At 37.0% G+C, this 12,357-nt stretch overlaps 1 pseudogene; it reads right to left on the bottom strand.

The window, feature by feature from the left end:
- Positions 1-8,019: 8,019 nt before the first annotated feature.
- Positions 8,020-10,008, bottom strand: LOC108986494 (annotated as a pseudogene).
- Positions 10,009-12,357: the final 2,349 nt, after the last annotated feature.

Below are 12,357 nucleotides of genomic sequence, written 5' to 3'. Positions count from 1 at the left end.
TATGTTGAAGAAAGTTTTCGAGAAGCTTGTGTCATATGCTGCCTACAAAAGTGGACTAAAAAATCAACTAATGAAATATGTGTACGACACTCAAACAATTGAGGAGTTTGAGAAATGTTGGGATGGGTTACTTAACACATATGACTTACATGAGAATGTCTGGTTGAAAAGTTTATATGATGAGCGTGAGCATTGGCTAACGGTATTCTTAAAAGAGCACTTCTGGGCTGAAATGAGTACAACCCAGCGTAGTGAAACTATGAATGCTTTTTTTTATGGTTATGTTCATGCGAGAACAGACTTGAAGGAGTTTGTCGACCAGTTTGACAGTACGCTAAGGAAGAAAATTGAGAATGAAAACAATACAGACTTCCACACATTTAGCGTCACCATTCCCTGTATATCTAAATCTTCAATTGAGAAGAGATTTCAAGAGTTGTATACGAACGCTAAATTTAGGGAAGTCCAGTAGCAAGTAATGGGTGTACTCGATATGGATCCATCTCTACTCAGTGAGGATGGTGTAATGAAAACATATCAGGTGGAAGATGAAGTTCGTGTTGAAGAGTTCACTAATCTTGTTACATATTCAGTGAACTTCAATGTGGAAGACTGCGATGCAAAGTGTTCATGTGGGTTATTAGAGATGAGGGGATACTGTGTAGGCATATTTTAGCCATTTTCAAAGCTAACGGTATAAAGTCATTGCAAGACCGGTACAGTTTAGATCAATGGAAGATGGACATCAAAATGAGATACACGTTAATCCACAATAGCTATGATACAGGGGATCAGAGGCCAGATGGTAATAGATATTCAAGTTTACTGAATATATGTTATTAGATGATAACTTATACAGCAGGTTCCAATGAGCAGTTTGAAGATGTAAAAAAAAGGTTATATTCAATGATTGACTTGTACCGTGAGAACCAACACCCCCGTCTATGACCCAAACAGGTTCGTATGAGATGAATTTTAAAGTTGATTTATTTTAAGTAGTTCTTGATAGCATGTCCTATTTAACAGTTCTACGCCCCCTGACAGGTTTGAATGCTGGTTTTATGACACTAGACACAAATGTTGTTGGTAGTTCAAAACTCGTACTAAGTCCAAATATTGTGCGAGGGAAAAGAAGACCCTCATCTCTGAGGAGAGCATCCAGGATGGAAAAAGACATGCTGAAGGTTAAAGCCAAGCAGAAGAAAGCACCAGCCAGAGGGAAACATAAACAGGTGCATGTTTTAACATGAATGGTATTAGATATATACATGGTTATGTATATTAGATTTATAATGTAATTTTATGAAATGATATTGTGTGTTGTTGTGGTATATATTAGCAAGATGAAGGAGATACACCACTCTCAGACACGTGCAGAAATTTATTTGGCCCATTAGAAGTAGATATCACTAGTCCTGGACAACTGCAGGTATATTAATTGTGAAATATTTTGTTATATTTCAATTGTTGGTTGCCTATGGAAGAAGTAACCGTAAAAATATTAATATACACCATTTTGTTAATCATCAACAGCCTGTTCGAGACAGCTCGATTTTTTACAATAGTGGAACCCAGCCCCGAGAAATAGTGATTAGAACTCAAGAAAGTGTAATAATTTCAAATTTTTCACTTAATAATTTTAGTTTTGCACTTTTCACTTCTGACAGTTTCACTTTCAACATTCCGCGTACAAATATTTACATATGCAGTTTGGGTTGGATGGATCACAACCGGTGCAACATGGTTTCGATGGATCACAACCTGAGAAGCATGGTTTGGATAGATCACAACTGGATTAATTGATATGAGCGAATGGGCATTTTTGTGTAAATATAGAATTAGTGAATGTTATTACAGTATGTGTAAAGAGCTGGTGTAAATGTAGAATTAGTGAATGTTCCAGGAGTATCCAAATGCGAGAAGGTGTAAGTTCCAACATAGTGTACTGTTGGAACTAAAATTGTAAACATAGCATCCTGGTGAAACCAAATGAAAACATAGTGTCCTTTTTAGCCAGGACTTGTAGAAACCAATTGTCATTCATTCACCATAATGTGCAAAGGCATTTCTTGGAATGCAATGAAGCAACGTGCAAAGCTTTCTTTAATTAATTAAAAACCAACTAAGGAAGGGCTCCTTTTCTGTGTCTAACTCTTTCATAATGATAAAAAAAATAACAATAATAAACCTAATTGACCCTCTCAAAAGAGTTCCAAAGCTTTCTTTCATAATGATAAAAAATAACAATAACAAACTACTGCCTCCATTGATTCGACCCGAACTGCTATTTTACAACAAGTATTTGTTCGTCAGCCCCAAGCATAAGAGGCAAAATGCCACAAAAGAAATGTACATAGCTATTATATCGCACTTGGACTAAACAACCAAAATTGACTTATAACACTTAATTACACATTTAAACTAAGCAACAACAAACAACCACTACCAAGTCACTAAGCAACAACAAACAACATCTACAAAAGTCCAAGATAACTGGAAAAGCGTGCATGAACGTGTTATTTTAGCTTCTTTCTCAAGAAGCATAAACTCCTTATTCAAAAACTCCTCATCTCGACCATCTTGCACCATTTCTCTCTTTTCAATCTCATCCACCTCTTACGCAACTCAATCTCCCTCTTCTCAATATTGCGAAGTCTCTCATCGACCTCTTTCTCCTTCCTTAATAGTTCATTTTTTCTTTCTTGTAATTCCAGCTCTATGTATTGATCACCATCTGCCCACTTGAAATACTTGCAGTATGGTAATCCCTGATATTTGCAAACATATATAATATAAAAAAATGTTAGATGTTTTTAATATTAATCAATTTATTAAATATGTTATATTACAAGTGATGTAGTTACCTTTGTGTTGTAATTTAGACACCCAAAAAATGGTCGTCTTGGATTTCTGGGAGTATTTGAATATTTGAATGTAGCTTGAAGATGGCAGAAGCACAATGGTTGACAAGTACATTTACCAAAGTATGAAGAAGATAGAGTTGATGACAACATTCTAACATGAATCATAAGCATAGTGGAAAGGCACACATATCAAAAGACACATATTTCTGAAAACATTATAACCTAAGGACTATTGAGCCACCACCAATGTCACTTCACTGCATGGGAAAGTTCAGTTCTGAATTAAACTTTACACAAATGGTCACTGAACATCATAACCTAAGGGTCACTGAAACTAATGGAGTCACTGATTACCATAGTTCTGAGTAAATTGTACAAAAATGGGAAACCAAACTGCATTGCACAATTTGCACAGTCCCAACTTGCCTGTTGTGCTTATACCTAGACTACCATAGCATTAGAAGAAAAAGAAAAAAAACCCAGCTTCTGTAATCTAAGCTACTAGAATTTTTGTTCATTAGAATAAGTAAAATAACAGAAGGAGAGAGTTGAAAATCCAGAATAACTGTCAACATTACAATAGACAGACAATAAACAAACAAACAAACAAACAAACAAACAGAAGCTGGGGTGAGGACAAAAATCTAGATAATATAATGAAAAAAAATTAAAGAACAATTTCACAGAATAAACTAGAGAACAAAAAGGTAACTACATAGTTGTTACCTTAGTCTAATGAACAAAAAACAATAGTCTGCCCCATGAAATACAATAGTCACTTTAAACAAAAAACAACTTCATTACAATAGTCTTATACTTATTCAATTACAATAAACTAGAGAACAACTTCACATGATAAATCCAGAATCTGCCCCAAGACAAATTCGACAACAATAAATAAATGCAATTTCAATATTACCACTGACCTAGCAATTACCATAGGAACAAATGAATCTCATACTTATTCAAAAACAATAAACTAGAGAACATATTCATTTGGTAAATCCAGAATCTGCCCCATGAAAAATTCGACAACAGTAAATAAATTCAGTCTCAATATTACCTCTAACCTAACAATTACCATAGGAATATCAGAATCTCATACTTGTTCAAATACAATAAACTAGAGAAAAACTTCACAGAGTAAATCCAGAATCTACCCCATGACAAATTCGATAACAATAAATAAATTCAATTTCAATATTACCTCTGACCTAACAATATTACAAGAAGGGTTAGGTTTCAAGATGAACAGGAAGGTGTGGGCTAGGGTTAGGGTTTTTGGATGAACGGGATTGGGGAGGGCTAGGATTAGGGTTTCGGGATGAAGGGGATTGGGGAAAGCTAGGGTTACGGTCTTTGGGATGACCAGGATTGGGGCGGGCTAGGGTAAGGGTTTCGGGACGAACGAGATTGGGGGGTTAGGGTTTCGAGATGAATGGGATTGGAGCAGGTTAGGTTCGAGATAGGGAAACTGACCAAAAAGGAGGCTTCGTGGGAAGAAGAAGAAAAAGCTGAGGGAGACTGACCAAAGGGAGAGATGGCTTCTGTGGTAGACGAGAGGTCGTGGTGGAATCAGTTCTGCGGGAGACGAACCGAGGATAGACGTGCTGAGGGAGGGCCTAGAGGGGGAGGGACGCCGAGTCGAGGCGGCCGCTTCACCTCGAAGAGTCGAGGAAGGGAGTTTCGTGCAGAAGGAAAACATAGAGGGAGGGAATTGAGGGAAACTGAGGAGACGAAAATAAAACGAGAGAAGAGCTTCGTTGAGAGAAGAAATGATTTTCAAAACAAAACGATTCGTTTTGTTTTTGCCATGCAGCCCCATTTGCACGCTGCTTGCACCAGACGCTTGCAACAAGTTTTTTTATTTTATTTTCTCTTGTTTGTGAACAAGATGTTTGTAGAGGAATTCCACCACCCTCTCATGTATTTTCATCCTTTAGATTTAACGAAGTGCGTGCTTAGAAAAAATAAAAGCATGAATCACGAGCAGTTCAAGTTAATCATTTCATTTCATCTCATCTTATCTAATTATTACAATTTTTTTTTTTAAATTTTTACATAAAATATAATAAATAATTCAATTTTTTCAAATTTTAAAACAAAAATAATAATAATAATTATATTCTAATAATATTTTATTTAATGTTCAATTCTTATCTCCTTTTATCTTATATGTCGATCATATTTTCTTATTATCTATACGATCAACAGATAAATAAGTACCAACCTTTATCCTATCAACTTTTAATCATACGATTAATAAAGTAGTACTACGGGTTAGACGCTGTAGGGGTGCACACTTTGCACACCCTACGTGGCTGCACTGTTTGTACTTTTTTTTTCCTTTCTCGCTGGAATGGATTTGAAAACAACATCCCCATTTCAGGTTTTGAACCCATCCCACTCCCGCGACCCCTTGCCTCCCTTCCGTTACCGAGCACCCCGTCGTCTCTATTGTCGCCCAGCACTGATGACTTACCAGCCTGCCTTTAGCCATCTCCACCCATCCCACTCCCGCGCCCCCCTCCCGTACCTTTCGTCACTAGTACCCTCATTTCACAAGAACCACTCGTCGCCCAACACCAACGTCGCCCTCCCTCCACCAGTGCCACCGTGTGACGCACCCTTGACTCATCGTCGTCCCTCTCGTCGCCCAGCACTCACGACTCGTCGGCCTCCCTATGCTCGTCACTGCCCAGTACCCACAACTCCAACCTCTGTTTCACCGCCCATTTGCTTAGCAACAAGAGGTAACTCCTACCTTTATCTCATAGCTACCTCTGTCTCATTTTTAGCTTTCTAAGAAATGTTGGGATTATCAAGTGTTGGATTTTGTGGTTGCTGCATGTAGAATTTGTGGAATTGGTGGTGGAATTTTTAGTACTTTTGGGTTGAAGGCTATGATTAGGGATTTGTGGTTTGGTTGTTGAAAACAGGGTGTTGGAGCTTGCATTTCATGGCCTGGTTTCAGGCGGTTTTATACAGATTTTGCCATTTTGGTGTTGGAAAGTGGTATCGAGGATTTGAGACTCTGTTTTCTTCTCATTTTTTTTTTTAAAAAAAATTCTGATGGTTATTAGGTTAGGTGAATTTGTATGGTGTAATGACCTTCTCAAAGTAGAAAATGTTAAAGACTCTTAAACTGATCTAGAGCACTTCCCTTGCTTTGAAAAAAGCAAAAATTGCATTGGTTATTGTTAGCTTTAATTTGTTAGAAACCTGAGAATTTTCCTTGGGGAGGCTTTCAATTGATTTTATAGAACACTTTTACTTTGAATGACAAAGGTTGTAGTTATGTCTGGCTTTTGGTTGCCCCATGCCCACATTCCAAACCCCGTTGGAGATACATGCCTTGGGCCAATCTTCACTTGTCACTATCAATGAACATATCCTCCTTAAATTCAAATACTCAAACAAACCAAGAGGAATGTTCAAGGATATACCTTTTCCCATGGCCGATAGGATGGGAGTTTAAGGGGTTCAAAGGGTGAGGAAGGAAGAGAAATCTCATTATATCATCTTTATATTTTTAAAAGAAATTTGCAAAAACTGATGAACTATGTCATCATAAAAAATTCAAAAGTAGTATATTTTGCATTATTTTTTCTTTATAAAAACTGTTTTGAAATACATTTGTTCAATGTTACCCACCATTACTAGGGTTGTGTTAGCTTATGTTACTTAGCCTTGATTTTGTGCCAGAGAATTATGTTTTATTTCAAATCTCACAATGCTTTGTTGAGAAATATCAAGCCCTCCTCTCTTCGAGAAAAATGTTATTTTTTTTGCTACTCATAAAGAAAAATGTCATTTGAAGTTCTCTGTTTTCATCCTTTACTAGTGAGTTCCTTTTCTTTTCTTCTTCTTCTTCTTTTTTTTTTTTTTTTTTTTTTTTTCAGTATGTAGAGTTCAGACGCATCCTTAGCCATTTTGGGCTTGAGGTTTAGAATTTTTCTTTGACTTGATTTCATAACAAGCTTGTAATTCTTTCACTACTTTGTAGATCAAAATATTTTGAACTCTGGTGCTATTTGAGACTTTTTTTTTTTTTTTTTTGTCTGTTTCAAGTGCTAACTCCCAAATACTTGCCTATGGTGGTGGTAAGCTTGTTACTTTCATGTTACAGTTCAAGTGCTCTGCTAGAAAAATACAAAAAATTGATGACCATAAAAACAGGGTGTTGTCAAGTTGTCGTTCATTGTGATCGTTTGCCGTTATATACACCCTGCAACTTAATTACTTGTACCTGTTGTTGTCCTTTTGCAGTGGTGGAATGAATGAATATCTTTGGTTATGTGAGAGAAATAATGTACAAAGTATAGTCCCTTCCCTTATTAGTGAATTTCAAGACATATATAACAATCAAATCTTGTAAGTCACCTTCTTATTATTGTAGCTTAAGAAGTTAAAGCTTAAGATAATCATTAACTTTTGTTTTCTCATTTTGCCCATTTTTTCATGGCAGAAATGTAACATATCTTAATTCTCAGAACCACAAGCACATCCCAGAACCTTCATGAAGAATACAATGAAAGTCCAGTTGCCAGGAAAAGAGATCTCTAGTAGAGAAAGAGGGAGAACTCCATCAAAAATAGGAAAAACACCAAAAGAGAGGACAATTAGTTTTGTTAATGTTGTGTTGGAGACTTAGCTGATTGGTTAAGTTTGTAAGCATTGTAGTTAAACAGATACAATGCTTTCTTGTAATGCTTTCGTGTAATGCTGATTGTAATATTTTTTTGTGATGGAATGAGTTTAGCATTTTGATTCAGTACTATCTTTAGTTTAATGGTTTTTTTGTGATGGAATCAATTTGGCATTTCCTACAATTTCCAGTAATAAATGAATGATAAATAGCTACTCCTTTGAGTGACCTTTTTTTAACAAAGGGCAATTCACCATGTGCTTACCATTTTGATGGATACAAATCAAAATAGGACATATTTATCTGTTAGGAAAGATAAAAGTAACACTGTGCAAAACTGCCACACGAAGATAAAATGCAAAACTGAAACTGCTTATTCATTCTCATGTACATAATATTTACAATCAAGAGAGTAATGTTTACAACCAAGTACTCAAATACATTGCCTTTACATTTACTCACCATAACTCTTGGTTATGAATCTTATATTATAGCGGAAGACACTTTTGAGAAAGCCAAAGTAGTTGTAAATGACTATCGTAATCAATTTTCAATCCACCTTATAAAGAAGGCAGATGTTATAGAGCAATGACAAAATGATCACCTCCATAGATTTTAATATCTTTTCCATTTCTGCCTCTTTGGATGACTTGGGCACAAAAGGTTCTCCTGGAGGTGGCTTGATATTGCATGCTTTTAGTAAGGTCTTTACATAAAAAGTTGACCAACGAATCAAGTTGTGGCTTGGAGCTATATAGATATTCAACAACATCAGTATCACAATATTCGATGACCTGGAAAATCCACAAACAGTGATTTGATCATAACGTGAAGTGTGGCATCCAAAAAAATGTAGAAAGAGCCAAAAACCAAATAGAATTTTCTGGACGGTGACAAAATGCACATGAATGCCACAATTTAGAAGATGTTAAACATCCCTTTTAGCTTTACTTGGCAGTATCTTAACCTGCGACCTCACCCAAATACAACATCAAACTCAAGTCCACCTTTATACCACCTGAGAGAGATCCAAGACAACTTGGTGCCAAGAATTCTATTAGATTGTAACATAGGATCTCTGTCATACTATTCAAACTCTACCCATTTAAATGGTAAATCAAATAATAATAATAATAAAAAGTTAGCTAGTTTTGTTCATATTATAGCTGCTTACATTAAAGAAAAAGAATTCCGTTGCCAATATAGAGTTACATAATAAAACGCAGACCAAGACATAAAATAATGCAAATCAAGTGCAAAAATCTCACATCTTGGCAAGCCCGCTCAATTGTTTTACACTCTGAATTGCATTGTCCTTCGAAGTTTGTTCCACCAGCTGAAAATAGACGAAAATAAAATGAGCAGCCGATTCAAGGCATTGAAAGTCAAAATTACGTTTTAGGTTGCCTAGAAAAGTAGAAATATATCAATACAAACCGGACTTATCATAAAAAAAATGTAAACTCATTTACAATCCTACCAAACACCAACCCCGTAACTTCTATCAACAATAATAATTGACAAAACTTAACTAAAAATACAAAATTTCAATTACGTAATTCATCAAACAACTCCAAAAACAAACCCAAATACTAAATTCTTCTTACCTCCAACTTATTTCCTTATTCCACAACATCTATCTGTAAAACCCAATCCGATTAAGCTTTCTTCAGATTACAAACATTCTCCGCTATCTCAATTATTTGATACTCTGAGATTTGATGACAGATACACAAGATACAACAAAACCACAGTGAAATTCAGTAAAGGATTACCCACTTCTAGAATAAGCATATCGAAGGGAATACGAGGAAAACCCAGATGAAACAAAATAATAAAAGTACCTTCTTGGGAGCGATCTCAGCTTGCTTCTTCTGGACCTGGTGGTACAACTGCGCTGCGAGCTTTTCACAGATTTCTAGACGTGGTTTCGTAGTGTATGGACTCACACCGTCACGTGACTGAGATGAAGGGTTGCGGAATTGAGATGGGGAAATATCGGGGAAATCACAGTGAAAGCAAATGAAGGGAGGGGGAAATCACAGAGATAGTGAGGGGACTGAGTGAATCAAAGAGAAGAAGAAGAACCACATCTTAAAATCGAGAAGAACTACATCTATAGAAATCAAGGGTTTTCGCTCCAACGAAACTCATAGAGGGGAAGAAGAAGGGCTGGGTTTTGTGAGGGGACTGAGGCCTTCATAGTGAAGAAGAAGAAAGGTTACAACGTGAGGGGGATTGAGGGTTTCAACATGAAGAAGAAGAAGAAAATTCATAGTGAAGGGGGTTTCGTCAAAGAGGATTTTGAATTCGAGAGGAGGGCCGAGGTTAGAACCGGTTCGTTGTTAGGGAACCCGACTGACACGTCAAGTGTAGGGTGTGCTCCGATGGACTGGCTAATCTAAAGATTATTTCAATGAAAATACATACCTGCACCAACCGAACATCAAATGATGGTCGATTAGCAGGATCTTTTGCCAAGTAACAAAGTTTCATAACTAAAAAATGATGGTTTTAGAAACTAATAGCCCTAATGGTACCATAAAAAAGTTGATAACGAACGTATACCTAAGACTTATTCAAGAGAAAAAAGAAAGAAAGAAAATATACAGGGGCAAACAAAGAATACGCTCACAAGGAATTTCACTAAAAGAAAATATACAAGGGCAAACAAAGAATACCTTAGACTTATTCAAGAGAAAAAAAAAGTAACTCGGAATCTCATTTCAAGAGTACAATCCTAATTATATTTTCGTTACCATTATTCTTGTAAAAAAGAAAACTATATTTACCCTTTCCTATTGTTTCTTAGCAACAATAGAGCAATATAAACAACTAAATGAAACTAAACAATGTGGTGATGTGTTGTGCTTGAATGGTGTAACTTAGAAATATGCTCGCAGTGCAGAGGAGTTAGGGGTTTCGGAGGTGAGAACTGAAGTCAAAATCACAGCAGAAATTGCTCTAGCATGACACAGAGAAAAAAGAGAAATGTATGCCATCAGAGGCAACATTAGAAACATCTACAACCCCACACCATTAGTTTATACCAAATACATATGCCCAAACCCTAGAATCACAGATTATTTATGCCCAACCAGAGAAAAAAAAAGGATAAAAAAAATCTCATGTATGCCCAAATCCTAGAATCACAGATTATTTACCCTCTCACAGATATGAGGGTTTCGCGTCAGTGGACTGAGGGACTGAGGGCTTCACATCAAATGCCTTAGGGATCGAGGGTGCTTGGGGACTGATCTGCTCGTGAGGGCTCGCGTCGTGGTGGGGAAGGCTGTTAGGGACCCCGGTCTTGTCCCTAACACTAAGGTCCACGGGCTCGTCTTGGTGATGATGGTGACCGAGTGTTCTTGCCAACTTGCTTGGCCTTCTACAAAAGGATGGTGTTTGAGTGATTGGATGATGATGTATTTGGGTAGGCTAAGTGTTTAGGCTAAGGCAAATCAATGTGAGCGGCTAGACTTGTTCTTGAGTGAAGTACCAAGATGATGGAGGCTAGGGTTGAATGGATGAGATGAGGTTAGGGTTTGGGTTGGAGGCAACTAGGGTTGTCATGGACTATGGTAGAATTGGAGTTGGTGTGGTCTTGGAAGATTGGCTTAGGATTATGGGTGTTTTATGCAATGGGAATGGCTTAAGGGTTGCCCTTGATGTTTGGGCCACTTGGATGGTGATTAGGGTAGGAATGATGAAGTGTAGCTAGGGTTTTGTGAGGTGGCTAGGGTGGATTTCGAGATTTGGAAGAGTTGGCTTAAGGTTCGAGTTTAGGATGATGCTAGGGTTTAGGAATGAGGTGGAAGAGTGATGCTAGGGTTTGGTTGGCTAGGGTTGCCAAAATGGTAAGGTGGGATTAGGGTTTTGGATGTTGGATGGCTAACATGAAGGGACTTGGTCTTTGGCAGGTTAGCTAGATTTTGGATGATTTGGAAATGGATATGGAAGTTTGAAAGATGGAGGGAATCTTTGAGGAAAGAAGGGAATTCGAATTTGGCTAGGATTGGTAGATAGAGATGATTGAGGGAAGATTCCTAAGTGGTAGGAATCTTAGAGGGAATTGGAAATTCGAATTTGAATTGAAATGGTAAGTCAATAGTTGACTAGAGAAATTTTAGGAATAGTGATTTAAGGAATTGAAAAGGATTTGCAATTCCTTAAATTAAGGGATTTGAATTGGAATTTGAATTTGAATTTGAATTTGAATTAGAGGAAGTCAAGACTCCTAAAATGAATGAGTTTCCTTATAGGGCTTGAGGTGGGCGGCTAGGGTTTATGGTAGATGACTTTAGGATGGCCGAATATGGTAAGTGGATGATGTGGCTAGGGTTTTATGATTATGATAGATGAAGGGCAATTATGGGAATGTGAACTAATATGGAAAGTAGGGTAACACTAGGGTTGGCCGAATGGTGTATGTGGGAGTGGAGGCTATGTGTATTTCGACTAGGGCAAGGTGTCTGGAGGGAACAATTTATAGAAAGTTGACAAACTTATAGAAAGGATGACAAACACTATGGTGGTCAAGTATGTGGTATGGAATGGATCAAATGAGCAATGAAATGGATGAACACTAAGAACAAATGAAGAACACAATGTACAAGTGATAAATAATCAAGACAAAATGAATAAAAGATAGCCAATCCAACTATGATTCACGAATTGCACATAGATGAAATAAACATCTTTATTGATGAACTTGAAAATAACAAAGAGAACTACAACTTGGATTCACGAATTGTACTAAGTTGCAAGAACAAGATAGATTGAACCACACATATTCACGAATTGCAAGGTGTGATCATTTCTTAGGGGATTCACGTATTGCATCCG

Source organism: Juglans regia, chromosome 1 (assembly GCF_001411555.2).
Source record: "Juglans regia cultivar Chandler chromosome 1, Walnut 2.0, whole genome shotgun sequence".
NCBI classification, from domain to species: Eukaryota; Viridiplantae; Streptophyta; class Magnoliopsida; order Fagales; family Juglandaceae; genus Juglans; species Juglans regia.
The sequence above is the reverse complement of the archived record's forward strand: the minus strand, read 5'-3'. Positions and strand labels throughout refer to the sequence as shown.